Source organism: Solenopsis invicta, chromosome 4 (genome assembly GCF_016802725.1).
Source record: "Solenopsis invicta isolate M01_SB chromosome 4, UNIL_Sinv_3.0, whole genome shotgun sequence".
Taxonomy (NCBI): domain Eukaryota; kingdom Metazoa; phylum Arthropoda; class Insecta; order Hymenoptera; family Formicidae; genus Solenopsis; species Solenopsis invicta.
Genome location: NC_052667.1, coordinates 729887 through 752073, shown reverse-complemented (window position 1 = coordinate 752073; position 22187 = coordinate 729887). Strand labels below are relative to the sequence as shown.

General features: G+C 41.3%; 2 protein-coding genes across 3 annotated transcripts in view; one reads left to right on the top strand and one right to left on the bottom strand.

Annotated features, from left to right (window-relative positions):
- LOC105195790 (protein jagged-1) overlaps positions 1-20466 on the bottom strand; it is a 99468-nt gene extending 79002 nt beyond the window's left edge. The window contains exon 1 of the mRNA XM_011161396.3: positions 19470-20466. The gene's annotated coding sequence lies outside the window, so the exon portion shown is untranslated. The remainder of the gene's footprint in view (positions 1-19469) is intronic.
- LOC105195832 overlaps positions 1-22187 on the top strand; it is a 109955-nt gene that overhangs the window by 85019 nt on the left and 2749 nt on the right. The window lies entirely within an intron of this gene.

Below are 22187 nucleotides of genomic sequence, written 5' to 3'. Positions count from 1 at the left end.
TCAAACGATGCGAGGGACAGACGGACGAACGGACGGACGGACGAACGAACGGACGGACGGACGGACGGATGGACGGATGGACGGACGAACGAGCGTTACGGAGAGATCAGATCAGGAACGGTAGGTGGTCCCCATCGAGGCTCGCCAGCATCCGCTCTCCACTCTCCGCCGAACAGTCTCGATCTGGGCATCTCCTTCAGCTCCCGCACTCTCTCCTCGTCTCATCGCATCGTTCCGACTCTTCTTTGCCACGTTTTCTATCTATCTCGCGCTTCCAACATCTCGCGTCTCCGTCACTCTTTTGCTCTTGGTGCTCTTACCCCTTTCCCTCCACTATTCTTCTCGTCGCCTTCTTTTCACCGCATCTTCGTCGCGTCCTTTTCTCCTCATCATTCTCTCGCTGTGATCCTCCATCACCTCTCCGTCGTCCTAACATCCCATTCCATCGCCCTTCGTCCCGATACCGAAGGTACGAGTACACGCGTGGAACTCCTCGTCGCTGCCAACACACGATTCGACTACTCTCGACTATAGGCCAACAGCTCGATATTGCGAGTGTCTGTACCTCGCCACTACAATGATCGATGTCTATGTATACACACGCGCAGAACTCTTTCGTGCCGGTGTCGTTCAGTGTCTTCGTAGGAGCTAAGAGATGAGACCGGCAGCGAGCACGGTCGAGTACCGATCGAATCTCGGGCGAGGATCTCTTCCTTGTCTCTTCTTTCTCTCTTCACCCGCGATCCCCGCGATCCCCGCGGTCGAGCGCGTTTCCTCGATGACTTTTTCCTGTTAAGGACAAACGATGCTTCATCCTGATCCCTGTCCAAACGCGCGCGCTTTGACCCGATAGGTCGTTACCTCTCGAGCAGCCTGGTGGCCCCTTGACGAGACGTGACCGCCCCTGAAGAGACGGTCCGGACGAGGCCCGGTCGGGCTAATGCCGCGGGGCAGCACACACCAGATGTGGCGTCCAGCACCATAATTTGATGTAAACAGCACTCCCCTTCCCGCTATTGCTGACGAATTAGAACAGTTACCAACACGCGCCGTTTGAATGTTCGATAATATCGGGTCTGTCGAAAACGGTACCAATAGCGGGACTGTGTTTTCGGATAATCCTATTTCCTCGTTTTACTCGGACGTCCGGATGATAAAGGTCTTGAAAGCATGTGGGACTAAAACCGCGAACAGAACGGGGCTGCAATTATCGAGGTTGCATCGCGTATCCTGATGTTACTCGCCAGATGGTTTCCGCACGCGGTGCGGCGCGCGGCGTGCGGCGGCAGAATGGTTACGCAGCGATTTTGAGAGTCTCGCAGCGTCCTTATATCACTTCTCATATACTTGAAATACTTTTCTCCACTTATGAAGCGGAGATTACATTAGCGGGATGCGTGCAGTCAGTTGAAACATAACGGCGATCTCGTCTCGGCTCTCACGTTTCACAGTGTCTTCCTAATGAAATTCAACTTGCGAGATGCGTCGGCGAGCCGAAGGATTCCATTGAAAAGGAATCTCTCATAAACGGTGCGATTCACGATAGAGAAAGAATCCATTTGTCTCGCAGCCGTGTCCTCGACCCGCTTTATAATCATCGATAATAATTGTGCCACGAGAAACGCGGGATCAATGAAATTACTGTGGCATGGAATTTAATCGACTTGCAATAGATCCAAGAACAATGCTTTAATAATTCGCGATCGTCCGAAAACGAGAAAGCGAAATCGTATCACGTGAACGCGTACATACGTTGTGTGCAATTCTAGAAAAATTGAAAGCCAACTAGCAGATTGAGCAACATTGAACATGGGTTGGACATTCGTTCTGTCTTGTTTTCGCCAGAATCTTGACTCATTAACCCAGAATGAAATGTTTTATTAAAACTACGTTGGGCAACGAACGAGTTACAAGTTAATTATTCGAGCGTGCATTAGCATTAACTTAATACTTAATTACTTTAACTACAATGCACGCATCGTATAGAAACTTTTATAGAAATTTTCGAAACCAATCAAGTTGTTCAGTTTTTAAAATTTTATAAACAATTTATTAAACGCGATAAAAATATACAGTTCTATCTGATAATCAATCTTATAATATAATTTTAATCGCATAAATACAATCACGATTTTTTATTCAGCTACTCTCTTTTTTCGGCCTGAATAAAAAGATTAAATAAAATGTTGAAAGAAAACGTGTAACCGTGAATAAAAGCAGCGGCAAGTAATTATGATCGTAAGGATCAGAAAGTCTCGCCGACGATGCAAGTTCTATTCACCTACGATTGATCCCCTTTATCTTTTCGAATAGTCGGCGGCAGCTAACATAATATTTTTTTTTTTTTTTTTTCAAACGTATCGTCTCTCAGTTGGAAGAAAATTAGGTACTCTCGATGACCGTGAAATTTATGATTGAAATGATGCGTCTTCATTAAAAAAATTTATATATATATATAGTCTTTGAAATCTCAATAAAATTTCTTCTATACTATCAAATATCAGTATTATGTACCAATTTAATTTCTACAGAGTGTCAAAGCACCTGTAATTTTAATACGTTTCTACGTTTTCGTGACTATCATGCTCAGTGATCCTTACGTCACTGGCTCTCACACAATAATTTATCTTACTATTATTATTAATTACGACGCAACGCGTCTCATAAAAGATGAGCACTTAACATTCTTGCCGCGTTGACTATTTACGCGCACAGATATGCGCGCGTTTATGTACCACGTAGAGTGATCACACGAGCTCTCTCTCTCTCTTCTCTGTTTCTTCTCGTTTTCCACGTGGATAGGCATGAGCATGAATCATCTCGTAGGTGCTTACTCGTTCACACTCGTCGTCGAAGAACAGCAAAGGTGCGCGCCAGCTCCGTGGAGAACCACGGAGATGACAGCCTCGACTTTCTCATTAGACGACGACGTCACCGACGACGATTCAGCTCTCCGTTCTCTGGAAGATTCCAGAGGAAGATGTTACGATTATTGGCCCACAGTATCCTCGGCTCACAGAGAAGAGATCTCGCGGAACGAAAAAGAATCAAGAAAAAGAGAATAAGATAAAAATACGACGATTGTATACGTCATTGTATACGGAGTAAGAAGCGTATCCGCAAAGGTGTTCTTTGTGAAGGACGTTAACGCGCACCGGGTAACCATGAAGAACGATGAGATATCCAGTATTCTGCATTCTGTTTCTTCGCACAACCGTTTCTTCGACGTTCTTCGAGGTCGTCGTCTGACCGAGAGAGATTTACCGTGAAAACAATATCATGTCCGTTTTGCCGATAACAGTTCACACGTAACGCTAAACGCTACGTTTCTTCGCGCGTACGAGGATGCAAGAAGGTACCGGAAGATATCGCTTTCGACGTGAGCGTATATCGAGTTAGCTCTTTGGAATTTGGCATGGAATAGGTGCTACGGTTATTGGCTATATCCGTGACGAGCAAGAGGCAAAGGGGTAAAGGGGCAAAGGGGACGGAGGTAGGCCACAGCAGAATGGAACAAAGGGAATCGCCGTCGAGCAGGAGGAGGCAACGAGAGTGGAGGAGGGTCACGCCTGTCGGCACGAGCTCTTTCGATATCGTCTGCTCTTCACGCAGGTCTCGTAATTATCCGTCGATCGAGTAGGCGCACTAGTCTCGCTCAGCTGACTTCTATTTCCAGACTTTTTCTCCTTGGTTGCCGCCATCGTCGCCGCCACGTCTTTCTTTTCACGGCATTCAGCTTTTTCGTCGCATCGCGCGGACCTCGATGGACCCGTTCCCACCCTGTTCACCGGCTACGTGACTGCGCGGCCCTCCCGTCCGCATCGGGAGACTTACATGTCGTCTGTCTTCAGGTTCGTTTGTGGTAATTACGGCGAGTACGTTGAACTCATCGCAGTGCAGATGCGCGAAAAGTCTATGTATATCGAATCATTTCCATCCTAGATTCTAATCTCATCTTAATATCTTTAAATTTATCATCGATGTCGATGAAAGTTCCTCTCAAAAAATCTTTGTTTTTGTAATCAACGATCCGTAATTATATAAGAAAAAAAGTCTTGTCAGATTTAATCAACCATTTTGGAGTCAAAACGTTTCTCTTCGATGCATCGCTTTAGAAGAGCAACTCGTGCTCGTATGCATCGTGTAGAAAAATGATCGAGTGGAGAACCACTGCCTCGTAATATTGCACGGTTACATTGGTGGATCGTTAATGAGGTTTCGATTAGATCGGTGCGATATCGAGAAATCGAAGGATTCGCGAAGCATTGCAGTGACGAATCGTGAAAGGCATGGTTGAAAGTATTTCTTAGTCACAAATGTATATAGACTTGCACAGTGTAAAGAAACATGCATTTTATCTTGGAATGACGACGAATGATAAAATGAAAAATTTTATCATTCGTCGTCATAATTTAATTTTTCACAAACTTAATAATTTTTTTTCAATATTTAAAGATATATATATATATATATATATCATATGCAATTTGTTTTAATATATATGTTTTAAATACAAGTACGAATGTAAAATTTATATTTCATTATTATTCATTACTAAAATCCACCATAATATTAATCCGCTAATCAAGACATTTTTATTCAGTATAACGACAAGGCGATCGTATCTTGGCAATCACGTCTTATTATTGTGCAAATTGTTTATTGGCGAAATGTCTCGTCGATTAGCTGCACTGAAGCAAAACGCCCACAAATTTTTTAACGCCCTATTGGTATTCTGTTAAAACGGGATCCAGGGCGATTAGTAAGTCAGGATCAAACGTGACAGATCATTAATTGCATTTATTGAGGCCGGTAATCGAGAGGGCAGCTGAGGCGTGGGTCGACGGATGAAACGACGAGGGGGTCGGTCGAGGTCGGTCGGACGAAGAAGAGAAGCGGATGAGAATGCAGTAGGAAGAATGAGAGAGACAGGGGAGGCAGGATTCGAGGCTCTCGATCGGGTCGCAAGCGAGACAGGTTTCGTTCAGCAGCTTTTACGAGTCTGATCGCGGCGTTATTAGTAGGACGTTTTATGGCGGTTGGATTGTATTCAGGCGGTGGGCAGCCTCGCGAGTTTGGCGTTTAGTGTTTAGTGGCTGAGCATCGTTTACAGGTGCACGCTAGACATGGATGCTCTTTACAAGATCATCCGAATAAATTAAGCACAGCTGAAAATGAGCGGGGAAACGGGCGGGGAACGAGTTTGTTGCCCGCTACCGATAACATCGAGCATGATCCATCGCCCATCATTTATTACACGCTCGTCCCTTATGTTTCATGAAAAACTATCTTGTAATTGGGGAAAGAGAGATGACCGCCGAATCAACAGCGGACAATTTAAAAAATTGATCGTTAACTTACGTGGTCGTATGAAAAATGCGTGCACACCTCGTCAATTCGTGCTCGAATTAAACACGTATCTGCTATCTATCGATTCTCTCTTATTTCTCTCTCTCTCTCTCTCTCTCTCTCTCTCTCTCTCTCTCTCTATCTACTTTTATATTCAATTCGTCTCTTTATATAAAAAAGAAAATGTATTAGAAACCTGAGATAACTCAATGAGGTGATATTGCGAGAAACGGTCCGTTCTCCTCGTGCATCGACGTTACGGTAATTCGATTTCGAGGGCAAATTGATGCCAAGTCGAAGATCGCCCTGCAAAGTAACGGAACCTACTCGTCAATACTCCGCAAACGTTCCATCGTTCGGCAAGTAATTGACGTCGTAAAGAATGACGCGTGCAAAAGAGAACGTGAAAGAGAGAGAGAGAGAGAGACAGATTTCGGAAAACGTATGCCACGGAAACATCCACAGAACGATCATTAACTGACATTGCGTTTTCTCTTCGACTAGATCGTAATAAATAATAAAAAACGACGTATTCTCTTTACAAACGTCCAATCCATCTCTCGACTGCCGATACCGTTAATAAGATACTCAACTGACCTGCGACTGCCGAAAATCGTTGATGCAAATTCGATAAAAAATTATATTATCATAAAAAAACACGGCCTTGATTGTATTTATAAGATGGCTATTTATCTTTCAATGTCAATATTAATCTTAATGATTAATAAAAATATAAATACAGATGTTAGAGAAAGACATCTTATTTAAAAGAAAATTCTGAAAAATTATTTTTCAAAAAAAATAATTTATGGTATATATATTATAAAAATGTATTCCTTATTATTCTGAAGCATGAGAATGTATTCTGTTTATCTACACCATTTTGCGGAACCATTTGTACTCTTACGATAAATAACGGTGTACATTCTTTAACGAAACCAGGATTCATTTGAGAGAAGTAGCAAAGGCATTAGTAACAATGTCAAAGTCGCGTTAGTCGACGAATAGATAACCGCGTGACGAGCTTATCGTAAAATCGCGCGTAATAAAGTCGCTCATTCTCTGAAATATATTGGACTTCCTGCTAAGCCGCTGCGCAATTTTAATTAATATTCGAGTCGTTTCCCGTGAAACGAGCGCGAGGTCGGGCGCATGAGAAGCACTTAAAAGCGACTATTTAACAGCGTTGACCCGGAATTTTGGACAATTAACAGAACGAGCTTGCTTTCGTCGCGAATTTCTCCGCCGTGAACGTTTAAACGGGTAACGAGGGTCGGTTTGGCAACGATTATCGAGCGCTGAAAATCTCGGTGCTCTCATCGTACTTTTTTTTTTTTTTGGTCACTCAGTCCCCTGATGATTTGCTTTTTGCGATTCTGTATCACGCGGTCGAATACTTACAAACCTGTAACCCGCTCACTCGAGTACTTATCGATGTCCATTGTACAAGCGTGACAATCGGTTGTCGCGAAACGGTAGTTGATATTCCACAAAGATATGCCGTTCAATTCGTAGTCAAATAAATTGTGCGTTTTCGATATAACAGTCAATCCAGCAGCGGTAATGACGCGTCCAATTTGCGAAATGAGGCATCGCATTTCTTTGTTACGTTATATATATTATATATATAACGTCGGTTCAAAAGAAACAATTACTCTTGCACAACCGGTGGCTGTTGTCGGGTCGAGAGTCGAGTCATGTTGAGTCGAGTCTTTGCAGTTGGCTACCTGGTCCACATTGCCGAACCAACGCAATTACTTTGCATAATAAAGCGCTAAGCGTTTAAAGGAATACTAAAGTTATGACTGAACAGCGATTAACACACATACGATTTACAATACACACGTACAAATATATTATTATATCAATATCGCACGCACGTATGTGCACAAATTTTTAAACAGATTTTCGTATTAGGTATCTAAATCTAATTTTAAAAACTTAACATTGTATTTTTAAATAATCCGCAACTATATTCCCATTTTGTATAAATGCATAATTTTTGTATGAGACAAGTATTGGCACACGTAGATAGCTTTAGTCGCCATACTGAATTAAGAGTAAGTAAAACAGATCTAAATTTCTTAATTTTTTTCGTTTTTTACATGAAATCAAATTTGAGTTACATTAATGCTATACATCGATTGTTGAAAAGAATTGTTTAATCTGTAAACGCAATTAGAAAAATAGTATGTTGGAAAAAATCGTGTTCGGTCAGTAAGCGACTTTAGGATTTGAATAAATGAGCGAGCGGGCCCCGGGGTCCTTGGCGCGATGCGACTTTGTACCATCCATCCCACCTGGTGCTGCACGTTCGGGCCTGCATCTACCTGCCTGCCAGCCTCGGCGCCGACCTCACCGCACCGTATCTGCGCTAGAATCGTAAAGGCACGAGTTTTACGAGCCGTCCCGTGAAATTAATACACGTGTCTCGCATTCTCTCGAATTCGGTGCCGATTATGTGTCCGAAGAGCGCAGGTCCTGGGAGACCGGTTGGCATGATCGCGATCACTACGCAATACGTTCTCCAACTTTTATTCATTCCTCAGTTTCGGGTTACCTATACGCTGTGTCGCGCTCGCTAATTGATCGTCGACTGCGAGGCTCTCGAGTTCACCTCCTCATTATCGTAATGAGTAATAAAACTGGGCGTGTCGCACATAATGTACGTCGTCGTCGGCGTCGTGTTATCATTTAACTATCTTGAGTAATCGATACATCGTGAACCTAACAATAAGTAGTACGACAAGAAAGAGGCTATAGCCAATATAAGAAAAATATATTTATAGAAATTAATGTTACTTAATAATGTCATCTAGAACATCATAAAAACTATATGATAAATATAGATTAATTTCTCTTGTAAAGTTTTAGAGAATAATTTGTCGATAACTAATATGATTATAAAAATATTACCGTTTTATGGTGCAATTCTGCAATTATTTGATAATTTAGATTTGTTTAATGAGGGATACAGTTGTGAAAGGCCTAATAAGAAATAAGGGGAGACCGTTCTTATTGCTATTAGATCGAGAACAGATGAAGCAGTTTCCCGAACCCTTTGTTAATCTTTCTGACCGACGATTTTGTAACGCGAACGATCGTAGGCGTAACCCTGCCGCTCGACGTCCGTAATTGTCTGGGACGCGAAACGTTCTGGCACACCGATTGTTGCAACTTTTACAGAATGATGAAATTGATTTAAGTATACCGTCCCTATGACATTTTAGATCACGTTCTTCTGTTGGCTTTCTCGATGAATGTTCGAAAAAGCGTGGCAATTATATCGTGTATCCTTGACCAATTGCATTCGAATCGCTATTTATCTTTGATAAATTTGGAGTCGAGGTTCGAGATAAGTTTAACGTAACGTCTTACTATGTCTTACTTAATGAAATATCTTTAGAACTTAGCATTTGGAGAATTGCAATTATTAATTTATTTTCTTTTTCACGCAAGTTTCTCGCCTCTCGCGCGCGATATGATATGTATTGTGAATCACGAAAGAAGATTCATATTAACGCTAACAATGTTGTAAAAAGCTACCGAGGCGAAACCTCGTTCCACCAACCGACATCGAACGTTCGAAATGCAGACAGATCGTATTCGTGAGTATCGGGCCTCGATATAGATAGGTAGATAGGAGTATAATGACGAGGCTGGCTCGTTCGAGCGAGGTACACGTCTATTCGAAGACACTAACTAAGATGGTATCTCGACACCCCGCTGGGACCCCATGATGTATCGATCTTGTACGGCCCTGGCCAGCCTCCGATGTTCGCCATACCGTCAACGTACGACTACGGATTCTTGTATGAATATTCAGTATAACAACGATATCAACGCCGAATCGCCGTCCTCTTTATAGCAATGCCACCGGAATGCCACAGATCTGCCAAATGTATCCTTGAATTTTTCAGCTAAAAATTTTAGGAAAGAATTTGTTCACCAAGTTTGACAACATTTGCGCGAATAAGGAAGCATAGGTGAAACGGCGGCATCATCAAGAAGCAAGCGTCAGAAGATGTTTCTCGCGAGAGAGATTCGCGGAAAGGAATTCCAAATGTTAACAGCGCATTTCGAAGTTATAATCGCGTCAGTAGTAAATTCAGGCAGTAGCATAGCCGGTTCGGGATTCCACGACGAGGGCTTCCGGTTTCATGCAATATACTACGAGTCGAAGAATTTATATCACGATAACTCCTTGAGAAATATTGAAAAGGTCAATACACTGAGTAAAAAAAGGTTATTCCTTTCCTATCAATAGTGTAATTGTAAAAAATTCTCAGTATATTTTCGCCCAAAGTAAATTATTCCATGTGTGTAATTAATTAATATAAACGCCATATCAAAAACCAATTGAAGATCGAAATATAATCATACGAGACCAAGTATAATCATTTTATAATCAACGATTCGAATATGTGCGGGGCAAGAATAAAAAGGGGCGACGCAAGGCGCACAGGGTCGTTTTGAAACCGGAGTCCTGCGGAGGGGTCACGCATGGTCAGACCCGCTAATGGTACGCTAATAGCCCCGCGTTTCTCCTAGTTTTAATTTATCGCCTCGCATTTCAGCGGCCCCTACGATGATTGCGTCGCATTATTTCGTCTTATATGAGGTGGTCCGCGCTCCTCAAAACGCGTGAGGCGGCGTGACACGATGAATTTGTCACGCGTTTGGGTCAACGCTACGTATATACGCTCCGAACTACTCGCTCGCTCTTTCTTCTTCTCGCGACCAGCTTCTTTTCTTTATCGCTCTTCTCGATTTCATTCTTTTTCCTCCCGACTTTATTCGAGAGACGACGTAATAAATTTCCTGAATCCGAGCGAAGCACGAAACGATATTACCGCCAATGCTCTGTCCGCGACGTTATCTCTCGTGCCTTCCAGATTTTATGAATGAGTCGTCTCAAACGAATTTATGGCATTTGCTAGGTGCTTCCGCGGATATCCACAATACATATATCTCAAATAAATAGTGATAATTACATCTTATGCAAATTCAATTAGCCATTTAAATCACAGCTCATTTATGGAATGTCAAAATCGTCGGTTTGTATAATCGTTTAAAAAAATTAACAATTCAGATCTTTCGTGAAAAATAAGTAAATCAAAGAAGTGAGAAATTATAATAGATGCAGAATACAATTTACAATTTATTGGTCAAAATGAGCGATTAATATTAATTATGCGAAAAACTAGCACCTGGCAAATTTATTCAAAAAATAGGTAAGTCGGCATTTTTTCTCAAAGAGGGTATGGTAATTAATTATCGTAAATTAATAAATTGTTCTGATATTTAGAATAAATCTCATAAAAAAAATAATAAATAAAAATAAAAATAAAAATGTAAAATTTTGTTCTACTGTGGGAACTAACATTTATGTTCATTGATCCGTACATTGGATCTGAAAGATCGTTAATTGTTCCAACGGTGACGGAAATTGAGCTCGTGCCGTGAAACCAAGAGAAATCGGGAGCATTTCTCGATTTCCAGAAAATCGGGCTAAGCTCGTCTCGGCACATCGATCGAGAAGGTCTCGCCTTACAACGAGAAATCGCGATAACCGCGGTGTCGACAAGGTGGGAGCGCGACACAAAGGTAGATCCGGCGCAAGCAAGGGCATGCGCGAATCCGCGTCTAATCACGAGTTTAACGCTTTTTATTACGGCTCTTCGAGCTTCTTTCGCGTCGGGATCGTTTTCCCACAGTCACCACGATACTATCGCGTACAGTCGAGGCATGAAATCGACGCTGTTCAACTCATTCCTCCTCACTTCTCTCTTTCTCTCTCTTCTTTCTCTTCTCCTCCCCCCCCTCTTCTTTTCGCTTATCTCGGTTCAATGTCGACAGCCGGCAGTAGCGATCAATCGGCGTTACTAGATGCGATTTTGCACGAAAGTACCGAAACCATCTTGGGCCGAGGTGTTGATAACATCGTCAATCGGTGGGTTTGGCGCGCTGACTGATAATCAATTCCACGATCATTTCTTACGCCACAAGTCCTTAGAATTGGTGCGATTACACGATGAAGCAAAGATCGATCGTTCGTTATTAAATACGTACCGGCCCCCGATCAAACTCGTGTGTACTTGATAATTATCATTGTCGTTTATATTATGGTACGCGATAATCGTTCGTTACAGTAAATACAAATTAGTCATTTCCGTCAAAGGATAGCTCGATCGTATCGCGATCATTTTCAAATTAACGGGTTTATTGCGAATGCTCGATCAGTGGCGAATTGACGGGTTTGCCAGGATTTTTTACCATCGCGCCGCGTGTCAATTAATTAAGCGCGCGTATAACGAGATAATCGTTGTCTGACGTTATTGCCTGCGTTAAAAGTCGATCTGTAAAGTATGCACTTCGCGTTGTAGCGAACAGGTTTTAATCGTTTACGCGTAGTGTTATTAGAGTAGTGTGTTTTTATCCACGCTTCCGTGACTAATTGTAACGATTACTCTCTACCTATATTTGTCGTGCACGAGTACTTTAATTGATTTTGTATTAATTCACTCTTATAAATGATTAATAATCTAATATACATGTTACATATTTTCACACAGAATACGCATAATTCCCTCATTTCCTGGTGCCCGCTTTTTGTACTATGTAAAGTTATTCCTTCGTATCATATCAAATATCATATCAAATATTTCAATAAGATTTATTTAAATTTTTAAAATTACGTTATTTAAATATTTCTAAATTTTTAATTTCTCCGCTTTTATCTTCGCAGGAAGAATGAAATTTTGAATAGGAAATGCAGTTGCGGCTGCAGGCATTTGTAAGATTAGATCAACTATCTTGCAAGTCTTGCTGTTCAACTGATACTTAACGTGATACAACTAGCGCATCTACATTTTACGATGCAGTCTGAAATCCTATGCGATCGCGTGATTCCTTCTTTCATGAATTTCGAATCAAATGTCTTTTAGTTCTCCCCTCGCTATTTTATTAGCATTAAAATACCATTGTATTTTCCCACATGTACGAATGTGCATTCTGAAATACTTAATATTTTATATATGTAGATATAAGAAAAATTTTATATACACGAGTATGTATATTTAGAAAAAATTTTGAGTAAACATTAATTTTTTTAATTATTACAAGAAAACACAATTTCTATTGTAATTGAATAAAATTACGCAACATTAATTCAGAAGAATAAAATATATATAAATTTAAGCAAGAAATCTCAAAATATTTTTCTAAATATATCATTTATGCATTTAGTGGGTCATTTTCTCAGCGGTTAAATAAAAGTAAAAATAATTTATCTAAATCTGCAAGAATTATTTGCATATTGTTTTTACATATATCAATAGTATAATTGAATGTATTGCATAGATGCTAGACTCGTCTCTAATCGTATTGCGTCCGATCACATGACGTTGTCAGACCGCGACTTGTATACATAAAACAGGCGTATAACCGTGATGCTATCGTGAGGTTGAAGAAGATTCCGCGTAATCTATCCAATTATCATTTGATCAGAGCCGTATACCTGGACGCCGGGTCCCCAGGTTGCCACTGGGTTCCGGATGTATCCTCATCCAGAGATAACCAGTTGGTTCGGTGATCGCTGATCATGGTGCTATCACAAATTTATTACTGTGGCATTATTAGGCGCAATACAAATTCCAACTTGAAAAAATTTAACATTACAGCAGCATTGGCTGCTTTTTCTTGTCGTCGTACGTCAACGAAAAGAAACATCGATACATGTATGCATCAGAGGCTATCGATAATGTATAGAGTAATATTATTATCTACATTATTATTATTAGGTTACATTGTGTTTCTTTAATCTACAATATATTTACAAAAATGAATAACTCAACAAACTTTCTGCAAATAAAAAATTTATGCATTACAGTGTGAAAAATCAATTATAGAGGTTTTTCTTTCGTTGCCTCTAAGGAGGTAAAGTAACGCGATAGTATTTTTAAATTTGGCGAGGCATATCCAACGCGATTACTCAATTGCATGGAGTAAACCGTTTCTTCCGAGTGCTTCCGCCGCTGCCGCGATCGCGACGGGATCGCGGGGGATCGACACTGGGCGGCGTGGGTTCGCCAATAGAGCAGCTAAGGTTTTCCATGGTGTACACGGCAACGTCCACGGTCCAAGCTGTAGGGTGGGATCATCGAAGGTTGCGCAACTCGCGGCTATTGCGCGGCGGCGTTGCCTTCCACACGATTGCCACTTTAAGTGCGCCATAATGGCAGCGGGGCTCGCTAAGAAGAACGCGATCTTAAGAAACAGCTCACGGGGCTGCCTCACCGCCGTGCCGCCGCGCCGGCAGGGCCCTTCGTCGTCTCGGTTTTACACGCTCGCTTCGCTCTTTCTTTCTCTATCTTCTTTTCGCTCGCCGCGAGAGCATAGCCCGCCGCTGCCGTCGACTCTCCGCTCGTCGATCTCTCTCTCTCTCTCTCTCTCTCTCTCTCTCTCTCTCTCTCTCTCTCTCCGTCTTCTTCTTTCTCGCTCTCGCTCTTAGATCTGCTCGGAGCCCCGCGGATGCGGATCGCCGTTGGGCCTTTCACTGAGGCCTACGGGCTACGGGTCGCGACCTCACCGTGGTCCACCACTCCCTCTTCGCCTTCCTCCGGCTCCCTCTCGTGTCTTCCTCCTTCCTCTCTTCCACGCTCGCCTCCTCTCTTTCTTTTTCTTCAAACACATTTTTACCTTCCTCCCTGCCGCCTCTTCCTCCCCCGACCACCTCCTTCGCCTTTGTGCTTTAGCTTAACTCGGCTCCCTTTGCCTACACCTCACTCTTCACCATCCTTTTCTCTACCGGCGTCCACTACCGCTTCTTCTTCTTCTTCTTCTTCTTCTTCTTCTTCTTCTTCTTCTTCTTCTTCTCCTTCTCCTTCGTCTTCTTTTCCTCGCTCTTCCTACTACTCCCGTCGAGATCCTCGTTTATTCCGCGTTATTCTTGTTACGTTTAGACAGCGAAAATCAACGCGTCGTATGTACCGTGACTTTTTCAGTTCGAATGCGCGAGAGACGTGGACGTCCTTGATTCCTCAGCATGTCCAGCCCCGAGAAAGCTGCATACATTAATGCGTTTGTTCGTTATTAACGGATAACCGCGTTGCAATAATCAACATCTCGCGAATAGCGCATAATGATTTTGACGAAGCGAATTTGTACGAGTGACACAAACACTTTTTTATTATATAGAATACGTCCAATGCATTTTCTGAATCTCTTCTCCGTGTACCGTGACGATCAGCCTGGCCTGATTCCGCATATTCATAGCCTGCTCGTGATCATGACCCGCGCGATCGGAAGAACTTAATCATCACGGTAGAACGTGTGCGAACGTGCGTCCGAGTGTGAGAGACTGGTTCGCCTCCTCGGCGATGGAATTGTCTATTCGGAAGATACTTAATTTCGCTCGGCTCGGCCGCGATTAACCTGCGCGTTCCACTTTTATTTATTTGATGAAATCAAGTCGAGAGTGCACGTGCTAAAGCACGTACTCTCTCTATAATTTAATCGCCGATCAACAATAATTTAAGCTCGAAAATTTTAACTATTTCTAAATTATAAATGTTATACCATTACGTTCATTCATTTTCAAGACGAGCAAAATCATGTGTAACAGTAATTAAGCGTTATCTGCAGCATATAACGGTTTATTACATTGACGATTTTAAAAAGACAATGCATAAACTTTAAACTTGCAGAAAATTCTATTAATTTGTTTTGCAGATTAATTATTCTCTTAAATATTAAATATTAAGCGCTTTAAAATCATTTTCGAGATATAATACAATGTTATCTTGTGCATGCATCACAAGAAACATTGTCCCATATTTTATTAATGACGTCAAATAATTAATAATAATAGCGTCTTCTGATATATACAGTGCATTGATGAGCATGTACAAGCATGAACAAGCAGCGTATTTTTCTCCGCTCGTTATTGCGACGATTATCGGCGGTTATCATCTATTAACTTTTGCATTATTATCGAGTGAAAGCCCGATTCACGCGACAACCTGATTACAAGCTGGTCCAATTAGACAGCGAGTTAAACTCGTTCTGATATAATAATGTTATTGATTTAATCTCGTAACGAGAGTACGAGAGTGTTGGAGGAAAAGAGAGAAGAATACTTTCTCCTGTCTGCGAGATTCTCTGGTAATTTGCAAATTACGGATTACACGGAGCACCGCACGAACCGTGTGTCCAGCGAAAAGTTCAAGTACCGGCCTGTATACCCGGGATGTAGTCTAAATAACGGCGTAATGGATAAGAGAGGCATTCCCCTGCTCGTCCAGCAGGTATTTGCGCGCGAGGCTTGCACCTTGCGGTTGTTGCGCAGCTCTACGATAGTCCATACCCCCTTACGACCGCTTTCATTCTCCTCTAAAGTGTTTTAGAGCTTCTCGAAGTGGGTGCTCGATCGTTTTCTTCGAGGCAAACTACCTCATCGTCTCGCGGATCCTCGAACGAGCGAGCGCGGAGCGTTGCAACGGCAACGGCGTCGCTAACCCGGTTCTCTCCTTCTCTCTCTCTTTTTCTCAACGTTGCACCCCATGCACACATGTCTCGTATCAACGCACCAATCTTATAATTCCTGGTAACGATCTTTTTCGATCCACGTATGCGATTTAATAGCCAAGAGCGAGCAAATGGACGAACGCGCATTGCATTTTGTGTATTTAACGGTTGACCCAGAGACGAATGAAAGCGTATCTCGTCATTCACCACAGAATCGTGTTTCGTTCGATTACCTCGTTTTTGCCGCAGGGATATTATTGCGGTAGCATCAAGTTCGCGCTAGACCGAGATATAACTAAAACGCGATTAACGCGCGCGCCGATGGGAGTTATCATTAAAGTGGAACTCGACTGCAACCCATCAACATTTTAATTATATATCTTAACAGGCTTGCTTTTATTTCGTTAGCTAAAGGCTATTGCGACACATAATTGCAGACATTTCCGAGAATAATGTAGGTATTAGGGGCGATCTCCTCTTAACAATCGCTGATTTCTGTATGTCAAGATATTTCTTCAATCGAGCTTACTGCATGCACTGAAAAGCAACGTAACAGCTACCAAATGTTGAGTGAAATTATCCTAATTAAATATGTGATTAATATATCCAAAAATAATTTAACTTTCCTAAATATTTAGTAATAGCATAAATATAACCAAATGTAAATTTACTAATACTTGTTAAATATTTAAAAAAGTAAAATTATTTTTGGTTATATTAATCAAATATTTATTAATAATTAGCATTTTAATTAAATCAGGCACAGAAAGTTTTGCTACAGTATCTAAAACTTTAGCTGGATACAAATCTGAAAATGATTTTTATTCATCAAAATAATAAGTATGTAAGACACACGCATCGAATTTTTGCAGCATTGCTCATCATGCTTGAACGTTTGTTATAATTATTTTAAATTTTAATGAACCAACAAAATTATTTTCAAATCTGTATCTAGCTAAATTTTTAGACACTTTAACAAAATAGTTCTTTCCGTGTATTAATTAAATATTTAATTGCACTCAGCATTTGGTAGCTATTACTTTTTTTTCAGTATATTCTAAGAAGATATAGAAAAAAAAGTTATTAATTATAATAATTTTTAATTTCCTGCGCGCGTCATATCACGATTATTTGATCGTTATAAAATATGCCTTTCGACACAATTACTGTAACGTATCGTCATAAAAAAATTATGAAATCCGACGTCTATTAAGCTAAACCCTTCACTCACCATCAAAAATCAAGTTTTTATTTACAAGTCAAAATTTTATTGCTATTTAGATGCTAATTTAGTATCATAGTCCGAATTTTGGTGTTCAAACCGTTTAGCAGGAAATTTGGAAATTTGACATCAAGCTGGACTTCACACTTTTTATTTCACCTCCAAATTTCTCGCTAAACGGTTTGAGCACCAAAATTCAAACTGTAATATTAAATTAGCACCTAAATAACATTAAGTTTTTGACTAGGTAAATTGATTTTCGATGGGGTGGAGAGGTTCAGCATAGAGATTGAAATCCGTGAGTTCGCCAGAATGAAAAATTGCACGCGTATAGCAGTTGACGCGTAAAAGCTCACGATCAAAACGTGTTTCCCGTTCCCAGGCAAAGGTGCAGAACGTGAACGCTACGTAAAGTGGACGAAACGGCCTTGAGATTTAAACGCGTCTGTTCATTTTGGCGGTAAGTCTCTTTGTCGCTTCCAACGAAAATGATTGTTGGCCGGCTAACCGTCGTGGAAGACCGTCGTAAAATAAATGTCAAGTTTAACGCAATTACCGCCAGTATTGCTGGGAGTCGTTGTCGTCACGAGGCATGGCGTTGGTCATTAATTCTCTTAGTTTGTGACACAGCCGAGCAAGAGAATCTGAAAGCAGTATCTTGGGTAGAGAATATCCCCGTCGTTCTTTTCCACTCCTTTTTTTAAAGCATATGAGCATGAATGAGTTTACCCAACGAGACAAGAAATATTTTTCGCAAAGTTTTTTGTCGACGATTAACATACATACAATGGTTATTCTTAGTATCGTAACGCTTAATTATATGACAGTTAATCACATCAAACGGCGAATGGAGTGCTAATTTGTCTATTTGTCTATTTGTCTATCGCGGATTCGACGTACGTTTATCGTCTTTCGCAAAAATATAGAAATCGTACTTCCTGTAATCATTCGTGATATTATCTTTTTAAAATTTTTTTTTATTTCGTTTAATAATTTCGTAAAAGCTACAGTTCATAGTTAATAATCGCGGCGAGAAAAATACGATCATATATTATTGTGCTATCGCGTAATAATAATCTTTCGTATCGGAGCGTGAGAAACGAAGTGGAACCTTGCGCCTTTTAACATCGCGTATGTCACACGTCATTAGAGTCTGTCGTCACAGTTGCGTATTATATTTTCCATAATTACTTATTTATACAATGTTGCAGCGTCAACGTAATCGCGCGAGTACTATCTAATTAACTGCCGTATATAAAATAAATAGGCCGCGTTACATAATAACGCGATATTATTTTCTCTCGAGTCGAGGCGAACGAAGCCGGTCGCGGGCGAAGGGTTAACATGGTAACGTCAATCCTTAACCTTTTATACTATCGCATCGAGCAGCCTGTTGGTAGTCCCGATACGGGATAACCATCCACTCATCGTCCGGCGAAACAATCTCCTGGCAAGCCACCTACGGCTCTTTCAGCGTGGCCGAGACACGCACGAGAACAAATTAGGATCCGCCGCTGCCGCCGCCACCGCCGTCGGTTGTTTGACAAATCTCGTCTAGCGCCGCGGGAGGAATATCCTTTAATAAACCGATTGTCTGTCTCTGTCTCTCTCTCTCTCTCTCCATCACGAACCGACGCGGGCCGTCTCGTTTCATCACCACGAGACCTAGTTGGTCCGCCACGTAGTCATCGAGCAACGTCGGTTGCACTCTCAGGTATTCGTTGCACGAATACATTCCCCCCGACCCTGCTCGCGTCGTATACAACCGCGTGGCTCATCGTCCACGAATACATTCGCGCGCAACGGGGAAATGTCTGTACTGGAGCGTGGAGAGTACGTACCTACACTATTCTCTCGCGAGGAGATAGGCGGTAGGACGAGAGAGGTCTACCTCTGTGCAGAGAGGAAGGTACCGCTATCGCCCTCTGACCTCTCCAAGCGAGCGAACGAGGCCTCCCTCCTTCCACCGGCACCGGTAATTTTGTCTTCGATCCCGGCTTCCTGGTGCTACCCAGATCTAGATCATTGAAAATCCGATTCCGGCTCCGTTCGTGACGTTTTTTTTCGCGTGTTTTTTTTTTATAGGTACCAGCGAGCAATCGCATCGCACGATCACGATTTCCAACGTACTTTCTTTCCAATTGATTGCATACTACTTAATATTAATTAAAGATCGTACTTTGATATAGTAAAATATTTTTTATGTATATTAGGTATTGTAAATAATATTTAAATCTCTCAAGATAACCTGTACTTTCTGTTTTATCACATTATATTACGCGATAAATTAAGACGCTAAATGCAATTGTCGCGTATAGGAAACGATCAAATATTCCGCAGGTGACAAATAAATAAATAATAAATTACTCACCCGCGGCTGTTTCATCGTTGCCGGATGTTTCCCAGGTTACCTCCTCCTCCTCCTCCTCCTCCTCTCTCATTTCTCCGTGGCAGCTTCGGATGCAGGCAGCTTCCTCATTGCACTCGCGCACACTCGCGCAAATTAATTTACGGTTGCGCACTAACAATGAATATAACAATTGCGATACTTTGTTCACAGCACAGACGACTGAACGAAAGAGAGCCAAATCGTTCGACACTCGTCAACAGTCCTTTTCTTTTGTCTATTTGACGCTTTCCCATTATGTTTACACACGCGCAAGTGAGGTTATAATCGCGCTGATGACTGAAACACGATCGTACTCCGCTTTGCACAACACCCTCTCCAATCCCTCCGAAAGTTTATTACTTTATGACACCGCGACGGGCTCAATACAAAAGAATCCAAGTTATATCTTTGTCCCGCGACAAGTAATTTATACGCGATCAGGACAGGAAAAATGCGCGGGCGGCGGGACGAAATAGCGTGACGCAATCAATGCGATGAGCGCCTAACTTCACGCAGCTACCGCGACAAAGATCGCACCCTTGTCGCTCCATAAACACGCTTCCAAAATATAACATTGCGATACTTTGTCCACAGCATAAACGATTGAACGAAAGAAAATCAAATCGTTCGACATTCGACAGTCCTTTCCTTTTGTCTATCTAACACTTTTCCATCATGTTTACGCACACTCGCGCAAGTGAGGTTATAATCGCGTATTGATAACCGAAACGCGATCGTATTCCGCTTTGCACAATATTCCCTTTATCCCCCTCTGAAAATTAATCACTTTGTAACACCGTGACGAAAGAATCAAAGTTATTAATTGTCGTCCTGACCCCGCGACGTAAATTAGACGCGACGGGCATACCTCGGACACCGGGCAAAGTAGAATACCGCAGGAAAAATGCGCGGGAAGAGATAGTGTGACGTAATGCGCGCGTAATTTAACACTGTTACCACGATGGTCACCCTCCTGTCGTCGAGCACAACGTTTCTTTACATTTTCATCATTTTAAGTTTTACAAGCTTGCGTTTAGACTCGATTATTATTTTATATTATTTATTATTTGTTATTTGAACAAACATGCAATCAAGAATAAATATATATTCGCGGAATATAATGCCTGAAAATACAGCCATTGCACTGTTAAGTGCGAGCGAATCAATTTCATGAGATATGCATTTTAAAATTACCGAATATTGACGCCGAACTTACGCTAATGAGTATCGAGAGAGAGGTAATTATGACAGTACTTTTTTTCATCATTCAGTGCAACGATCCATTCTGCTCCATTTATAAGATTTAAACTACTCTCGAGAGAATGCTGTTAAAGTATATCACGAGATGCTAGAACAGGATCTGCGTGCGATTTTTAAAAGTATCTTGCGAAGAGGTGATAAGTTTCTTTCGACATAAAGAATCTCTCGCAAATTAACGTTTAAAACATTTCTCATACGTTTACGGTACATGCAGATAATAAAATATTCAATTAATGTAAATTAATAAAATGATCTTTCTATTTAAGGAGGGTACTTACTTTAAAACGTTAAAAAAAGTAATTTTTTGAGATTTTTTAAAAATACAAATATAAAGCTTTAGCTTTTCAAAACTTTAAGGCTATTTTTGTGAATACTTAAAGAAAATATAAAAAAATTTTTATATTTTGTTTCTTGTGCGTTACTTTTACTTTAAATCAATATTATTCGATAGCTACAATGTGCACAATTATTTTTTAAATAAATGTACATCGAAATGATTGATAATTATTTCGAAAATGCAAGAGTCATTCTAAGCCCAGGAAAAAAACGTTTGCCTAACTAATGTATGATACATATGCAAGTATCGTTAAACAGAATCAATCGTCCTTAGGCACGAGAAGCAACTCCGTGTGATAAAAAGCGATACAACGTTAGGCGAAATCGTTACGAGAAATCGTTCTCGAGAGAAAATTATTCAAATTGCCGATGAACTCCGAGACTCCAGCAGAGTAGTCTGCTCTTGGCTTATTGTAACAAGTACGTAGAGACGAGTAGAGGAGCTACCTATGCACGAGAAGTCAAATAACTAGCGTAGAACGTCGTGGGATCGTCTTCGTGAGCGACGAAGATTTCTCCACGATGTTTATAATTAAGCGGTGCGACCGCTTAGCAGCAGGAGAAAATAGGTTCAACGTCGTAACGGATTTAGGTCGTAACGCAAGAGAAAGAGAGATAGAGAAGGAAAGAGACACGACGGTCTCATCCTGTCGCGACGTGCATTCGTCCTCTTGAACGCGCATTCCCCTTGAATATACGCAGGTTCTGGGATAACGGTCATCGATGGAACCGGAAATAGGGGGTACCCATCGTGGCGCACTATCGCGGAAAGATCGCTGATTACAGTGATTAATCCTTAAGCGGACGCGCGACACTTAATTTGATTACGGACTATTCTTCGAGTACTCTTGCCATTGTTTGAGCTTGCACTTGTGAGTTTCTGACGTAAATACAGTACAAATTACGACAGCGCAGCAAAGTGCTATGAAATCAACCTTGAATGCGCGTAATTATCGGGCGTTGTTGAATTCTTTGAAAATTCATTGTTTGCACAGTGTCTTATTTGAGGTAACACTAGTGTATATGCTAATTGACATTTGCCAGGGCAGGACGTTTCCTGCAGCGTAATTTGTTGCTTGAGAATGAAAGCTTAAATAAGAATCA